The sequence below is a fragment of the Lolium rigidum genome, chromosome 2 (genome assembly GCF_022539505.1).
Source record: "Lolium rigidum isolate FL_2022 chromosome 2, APGP_CSIRO_Lrig_0.1, whole genome shotgun sequence".
Lineage (NCBI taxonomy): Eukaryota > Viridiplantae > Streptophyta > Magnoliopsida > Poales > Poaceae > Lolium > Lolium rigidum.
The window spans coordinates 233765151-233773631 of NC_061509.1; positions in this window are offsets into that span (position 1 = coordinate 233765151).

Sequence of the window (8481 nt, forward strand, 5' to 3'; positions counted from 1 at the left end):
GCATTTTTTCTCGGGTAAGTGGCTTATGTTACCGTCTCGGGCTCACACGTCAGTGCTGTGAGACATGATAAGCTGCAACCCCACATGTTCATGTCGCGCTTATTTTTACCTCGAAACGGTTTTGAAAAAAAATGTTGATATTTCCGTTTGGCCCCTGACAAGTGGATCTTCACGTGAGTGGGCAATGTTTGAGGTCTGGCCCTACCTATCAGACAGGTGGCATGATGATCTGTACAGAGGGCGGTCAGGTCAGCACAGTCCAGCTAGCTGCCGAGTTCAGGAGGAAAAAGATCGGTGAGGGGAAGAGGCCAATACCGTGCTGGCCCTGTCGGTTGTTCTCTGTGCAACACCGGAGCTGTCACATGTTGAGTTGATTGGGTGCATTGAGTGGCACCGGTGCAAGTAGCAGCCCGGCCGGCCCCTAAACACATGTGCCCCTGTCCTGTTTGGACGTCGCTCGCTCTCACAAAGATCGATCAGACTCGAACGCAAACGTACACATTTGTGAACAGGCTAATTTGCATGTCGACTATGTTGTTTTGCTGTTAGCCTTGTGCCATTGTCTACCTCATCACACACTCTCTCACACAGTCACACACACACCCTGACACACGTCGTGATCAAGAAGTGGACTTGACAGTTGACACAAATGTGCTAATGTCGATCGCTGTGTGTCTGTAAGAGAGAGAGAGAGAGGAGATGGACACCGCAGGTTACACAGGCTGGGAAACAGATGCGTTTATGGTACATAGACCCAAAAGGCAAATTAATTGCAGGCCATAATTTCAAATTTTCAAACACTTAACCCTACTGTGTGCCTCCTAGTTGCCTACACTGTGCCCGACTTTTCCACACATGCCCACTTCAGTAGCACAAGGTTTGTCAAAAAGAGATCTGATACGAAAAATAACATATACAACCACGGATTATCTTGTCTAGGCACGTCGAGCATATAGAAGAGCATTTTCTAGTGCATTCGTGCGCCAGTCACGGAACCTCCTTAGTTGGGATGCCAATGGGTACCCATTATCTGCCTATCCAGCGTATCCAGCGGGTAAACCCCCATTAAAAATACAGGTATGAGATAAAAAAAAATTATCTATAGGTATGTAAATGAAAACAAAAAATCATACGAACGTGTTCATGGATACATGGGTATAAGTTTTACGATCGCTGATACGTTACCTAGAATTAAGCTCCTAGGATCCGTTCACCACTCATCATGTGGACTACCGTGGCCTATATCTTCTTTACATGATAATATACCGAGATGTGTTGTTATTTATGGGTAAGTGTTGTTGTTTATAATATGATGTTATTTGTAAGTGTTTTTACAGTTATAATGTGGCTTTATTATAAGTTATGGTAAGATGTTGTTTATGACTGTTTTTTCTCAATGTTATGTGGTGTAAACGCGGGAATTTTTACCTGTAGCTATGCATTTACCCCTCCGGTTGACGGTATAGGAAAACTTAGCATAGGTACGGGTGGCCGGTAAAATCGGAGGGGACATGTACGGACATAAGGTGGCTTCATCCGTATACCCTGTGGCACCATCGCTATGGGTTTTTTTTTTTTGACAGAGCACCATCCCTATGGTTAGGGCATCGATCATCACATCCGTTTTGCTTCGGAATAATTAGAGGCATACATTTCAGCAGGCGGCTAATTATCTACTAGACGCTGATGAGTTGAGCATGTAGCTTTTGAAGATTGCTCTCGTTTTGACTTGGCTTTTGTCAGGTCTGTGCTGCGCGCATTTTTCTTTTCAAAAGATAGAGGGTGTCATGGCGTGTGCGTGTATGCCGAGGTCACACCAAAACCACAGGGAATTCATGGGGATCATGAGTGTAAAGTAGCAGCAACGCAACTAACTCATCGCATCGATCCAAGTAATCCTGCTAGCTTTTCTCCATCACTCGCGCATAGCTATAGCTTGTTCTTTCACAGTAGAACCGAAGGAATCTCTGCTGCTGCGGCCATTCATATGCATGCATGGCTATGCAGGGTAGCCACCTTGTGAAAACTGGAGGCCTCTCCGGCCACCACCTCTCATTTTCATCACTTTCCATGGCTGGGGATGCAATGCAGTCTATCTCCGGCCTCAAAACATCAGCTTTTTTAGGTGTGATCGGAGTTTGTGCATAGTGTAGTGCCATAGTGTCATCTGCGTGTGCGATGCTGTATTGCTCCTGCTTTTTCTTCTCTCTCGGAATCGCAGGCATGCATGCCGCGAAATTCTTTGCTCCCCTCCTTCCCTGTAGCCCTTTTTCAGAAAGTTTTGTGTCTCAACTTTCATCCTCCTCGCCTGTCGCGCCGCTGCTGCCCCTCGATCTCCTTTCCGCGCCTCGAGATCGGCAGCGCTAGCAGCTACCGCGGCATGATTTACGTTTGATGGACCGATGATGCATCGTCGCTCATTGCAGAATTCTCTGCAGCACCGCTGATCGATCCATCATTTCGATTTACCCCCAAATTGTTTCACCAACGATTACTGCACCGTCATGAATTTGCAGTTCTGCATGCACCATATCGATCATCTATGTCTGAATGAGTGCTGCGCCGTATTGTGGAGAATATACATACATCTATTAATTGATCTGTGTGCAGATTGAGTGCTGAAGATAGAAAAGGTGCAATGGTGCCGAGCAGGTAAGGATATCAGGGAATCATGCATATGGGAATCGATTAGTTTACTTGTATTGGTAGGTTGTAATTCATGCCTTTCCTGCTAACATTCCTAGGCAGGTTTTGTCTTCCTCTAGGCCATTACACCGAGATTAGAAGACTCTAATGATTATTAATCAGATTTGGGTGGTCCTTTCATTGCTGCTCTGATATGGTTAGTGCGGTTGATACTCAGTGCAGCTAGGCTCTTAAACTACACATTTTGAATATTAATTAGGACCTACTATTTGCATAAGATAAGATGGTGTTGGTTGGCATTACGTATGCACTTGCGCACAACCACCAGAGAAGAATCTTGCCCCGTCAGGACAGAAACGTGTGTATCTTGCCACTTTTTCAACTGATCATGCAGCAAAATAGCTGCTTACTAGCTAACTATATAGTACTAGGTAGAAAAATATATCCAACGTAGCCACAGATACCATAGCTGCTTTCACCACAGCACACTGCACAACCTTTCAACAACCAAAGTTACCTTTGAGGAAAGAAACTGAGTAACCATAGCTGTTTCTTGAGCAGCCAGCACAATCTGTTTCCGCTTAAACATCCACATTCCTTTAGCCTCAGCAGTTTAATTTGATACACAAACTCTTAACTGTAATCATGATTAACGCGGTGTGAGAGCTAGCCAATTAGATCGAAGATCGGTTTAACTAACTTTGAATCGCAACAAAGATGATGTGACTTAAGTTAAAGCTTCCCTTTCCACGCTGAAAAGAATCATTACGACCCAGATCATCAGTGTCCTTAATCCACTTTTAAGAAAAGAAAACAAGCAAACGTCTGGCTAATACAGCTGGAACAATGAGTGGACCTGGCTTTTTAGCTGACAACCCGGCCAGCTTAGCAGATATAAGTGCTCACGCTATAATGGCCTTATACATATGATGTTATGTGAGTATATATACATGATCACTTGCACAATTTAAAGCTGGAGCAGGAGTACATATATAGTAGCGTACTAATGCCGCCATGATGTGAAGTATTCAGTAGAGGTGGGTATGGATCCATCATGCTCAAGTCAAGAAAGTTTTTTTCTAGGCCAGAAATTCCGAAATCTCGTCGAAGACCGAAATTCTCGTCCCCCTCCAAAAAATATTGCTACCGTTTTAAAAAAACAGACAAATTTGAAAATAAATTTACAAACAAGGTCAAATATACTACACATGGCAATATAAGCAATAGAAGCGTTTGGTGTGCTGGTAAGGAGTTTTGTTTGTAGTTAACGGGTCTCAGGAACAAAATCTTCACACGAGTTTTTACACTAGTAGAAAACAGGCCTAATGTTGTGGGCCGTAGGAGCCTTTTGTCCCAGCTGGCAAGCCGGGACAACGGGCGGCCCGCTTACCAGCCGGGACATAAGGTCCACCACGTGGCAGCCGCGGGGCGCGCAGGGGACACCCCCTTTTGTCACGGGTGGTAATACAGCCCGCGATAAAAGGCCCTCTATGTGCCGCACGCATGACGCTGCTCCTTTAGGGTTTAAGGGGTGCAGCCCCCCCCCCCCCCCGCCACCGCCCCCCTTTTATTTTATTTTTTCATTTCAAATAAATTTTTCATATATTTGTACGCTACTACAAGCTGTACACGTTAATGCATTATAAGCAAAAGTCTATTTTTAGATTCCCCTTACATATACATGGAGCTCACGACTACCGGGACTATAGCCCGTCCTCTATTCGAACTATTACACGGGGATCATCAGAAGCACCTATTTGGACTAAACAAGCCGTTGTCTTCTATTATTTCTCTCATCAGAAGTCCCGCCACTTCCTCCGCAATTCCTAGTAGGTGTTGGTGTGGTTCGAGCTTCTCCCGCATGAACTCGACCTATATAGGAAAATGAGATGAATATGACTATATCAATCTTGATAACGAAATATTGACGTTGAATCTATTATCGTTCTTCTCAGTGGTTAACATGCAAATGGACTCGCAAACGTAGTATCCACATAGATTCATCCCATGTGGCTGTTGGGCGCATGGTACAGGAGTAAATGTTAGCTTCTCTGCGAAGTCACCCGTATTCCTCTTCTTGAAAACTCTCCAAACCCTGCCAGGCAAAAGAATGATTGAATGTGTGGATAATTAATTGATATCTTACGAAAGATATAGCGCGGCAATGATTGAAATTACCTCTGAAGCAAGTGTTGCAAGTCGCGGAACCCTTCCAGGCCTCGACTCAATGGGTCCCTTACTTCAACTATCAACTTGAATGTCTAGCAGAATCCAGTGGAAACTGCACATGTTTATAGGAAACTGCATATGTATACCTAGGTATGTGTAACTTAGGTATGTATACCCTCAGGTATGTGTACTACAAAGCAAAAATACGCGTATCTACGTATGGTGCCCGGGCACCTAGGAGCACCAGTTAATTTACCTATATATATGTATATATATATGCGTCATGAATTACACTTAACATCGAGTAAGAAAAAATGAATGTGTACAACAGATCAGTAAGTCTCTCACCTGTAGTTGTAAGAAAACAATATTGAATCACGGAAATGTTGCTCCGTTATAAACCTTAGTAGATTTCCCCCCGTTTCTTCGGCTTTATCCCTTACCGTGTCATGATGTACTTTATCTAGGTCAACAAACCCAATATTGGTTATATTATTTCTTCTGCATTCATCGATCTTCAGTCTGCATAAGAGAGTACATAAGATATAATGAGTATATGCAATGAACAGGAACAACTGAATGAACAGAAACTTATATGTAGTTAACAACTTACAAGCAATAGCAACCCATGAGAGATGTCGAGGGAGTCTAATTGAATAAATGCCAGAGTTCGGAAATCTCAATATGGAGATCCTTCCTTCGGAAGTAATATTCTTCTGGGATATTCGCCACGATGAATCTTTTGTTCTCCTTGCACGCATCAAGGTACTACTGATGCAAAAATTTAGGGGCTATATCAGCAATGGGTAGTGCAGCATCTTGGGAACTCAACAATTGCTCCACAGTACAACCCATTTGAGCCGCTAGAGCCGCAGCTTCTTCCATATTGAAACCACCTTGTTTCTTGTACACCGAGGGAACATCTAACACTTTGAGGGGTGGGATCGATTGTTTGGCATATTCTCCGAGCTGGGGAACTTCCTTTATTTTTATGCTTGCTGTCGCTTGCTTGGCCTTGAGGGGTGCACTTTTTGTACTTTATTTCTTCTCGACTACACTTCTAGTTGATGATTTTCTTGTGCTAGCACTATCCTTCTCTTTGCCCTGCTCAATTACCTTCGCAAGTGTGCTTGTATAGTCACCCTTCTTCTCGTATAAGTCATATTGCGATGATGTGTTCAGAAAATCAAAAGCATATGCTTTTTGCTTCTCGGTGTATGGTGCTGGGGGCTTGGGTTTTTTCCTGATGAAAATGTTTATGCAGTTGTTTCTTTACAACGGCCTCATTTCCTCGATAGTAAGATCGTAAGGACGGGGGAGGAACCTTTGGTACTCTTGGGAGGGGCGACATTCGGCGAATAGGACTCTTGACATGCTTCAGCTTGGGTGCCTGCCAAGTCTTAGTGGGTGCAGGCGGCGGCGCAGGAGATGGAGATGGACTAGGGATGTGGTGGTCGTACTCATGGGGTGATGGCGACATGTGACCACTCGGAGGAGGTGATGGTGACCTGCGATCACTTGGAGGAGGTGATGGTGACCTGCGACGACTAGTAGGGGTACCCAGCCTAGAAATCTGATGTTTTTATTGTCCCAAAGAATGATGTCACCCAGTACGTCTCCGAGTGTAAGCTGACCTTCACCTCCAAAGATTTCAAGCTGCAATGACTGAAATGACGGTACAATTGAATCCACCCCGACACGAGCATAGCCAGCTGGAATCTCATTGCCATGCCATAGTGTCGACTCACCTTCAGGTCCTAATGTAGGTAAAACAAAGCCGATCGCCACCTTGAGAGATAGGTTCCTAAACACCTCATGGAGATCACAAGGCGTCTGCTCCTTGATTCCATCCACGGGGTAGCCAGGACCGCCACTATCATCCATGTACAATCAGGCAGGGCCTCCGAGTCAGCCACGCTGCTTCGCCGCTGAGATATGCTGGCGGTATTATCTGGCTCGCGCCGTCCTTTAAGTTCGTTAATCTCCCGCTACTGCTGCTCAATCTCCCGCTGTTGCTGGTCATGTCGGCGTTGGAACTCGGTTAACCGGTCATTCTGCACCTCCTGCTGGCGTTGTTTTGCTCTCGCTCGGCTTCTATAAGTCTCCATGTCGCTCGGAAACCCAATCTCCCACGAATAACTAGGGCCGAGGCCTCTTGTTCGTCCTCCCTTTTCAGGATTACCGAGGACAAACGTCAGAAAGTCTATCGGGAACAAACTTCAATTTTCCCGATTTAATATCTGCCGTCACTTAAAGCCATTTTTCCCTGGGTAGCTTAACCTGGCTGTCACTTTGAACAAGGTTCCTTGTCCGCATGTCATACTCACAGCCATGCGCAAGGAACCAATTTCGAGCCCTCAAGTCCCAGTTTTCTCGGATGGGTTATGGAATGACCCCATTCCGCTGCATCTCAACCTCTTGTTCATCCCACTTAGGCATGGCTTTTTGGTAGCCCCCTCGCCCCATATGATGGTGATATTCCTTTTCACTTGCATTCTTCTTGTTTTTCTTTGACAATTCCACAACATCCTCTGAGGTCTTGTACTTTACAAATGCCTCCCAGTTATGCTCCTGCTTCGCTAGATAGCCTTCAAATTTTGGAGGCTTCTTCTCCTCCTTATAAGTTGCCCATAATCGTTTCTTCCAGGCCCGGAATAGTTCCCCCATCTTCTGAAGAGCCCACTTCTTCACCAGCTCCTTCTGCTTGTCCATCTCAATCTGCGATTGCAATTCTGGCAAGGTGAAATGTGCCACGAGGTCGTAAAAAATCTTGCCTTTGAACCTATCGACAACAAACTCACTTTCGGGCACCTTCTTGCTCTTGTTCCACTCTCTAACACTGATCGCGATGCGATCCCTAACCATAACTCCGCACTGATTTTTAAATGTCGTTGCGGCATTTGCGGGTTCCACCGGTTGGCCTTTAGGTGATATACGTGTAATTGTGTAGTGGTCATTTTTGCCCAACTTCTTTGCCAGGCCTCGTTTGTCCAACTTATCTTGGGAGGCCTAAGAGAATAAAAATTAATTATTTTATATACATGTACATATAGAATTCCATTAATGGCTCTAGTGATCATATACATGTATATATACCTCGCCATCACCGGAGCCCTTGGCTTCTCCATCACTGTAGCCCTCGGCTTCTCCATCACCGGAGCCCTCGGCTTCTCCATCAACAGAGTCGTCGGCTTCTCCATCAACGGATCCATCGGCTTCTGGGTCGTCTTGTAGGTCGGCTTGGCGGATTATGTCCTCGACGATGTCTTCCTGTTCGAGGTCTCGACGGAATGGATCCATTGTTTCTACAAAATATTAAATCGATAAGTACATGATTAATTTTGAGTAGGGGTTCGTAATAATAATAATAATAATGTCAGCGTAACGTAGAGAGAGAGAGGGATGCTGGTGACTACATAATGTAGGGGTTGTCGTAACACACGGGGAAAGGGGGGCCGGTGACTACATTCGTAACACACGGAGAGAGTGGGGATAATGGTAGGGGCGATGTCGCGGATCGGGTAACATCACTACAAGAAAAGTTCTGATAGACAACGTCCCAAAATCGTCCACTAAGGGGTATTTTTCGTCGCCTATGGGCCTAACCCGACGATATGGGTTCTGTTGTCCAAACTGCGTCAGGCAAAGTCCTACGACGTTTTTTTC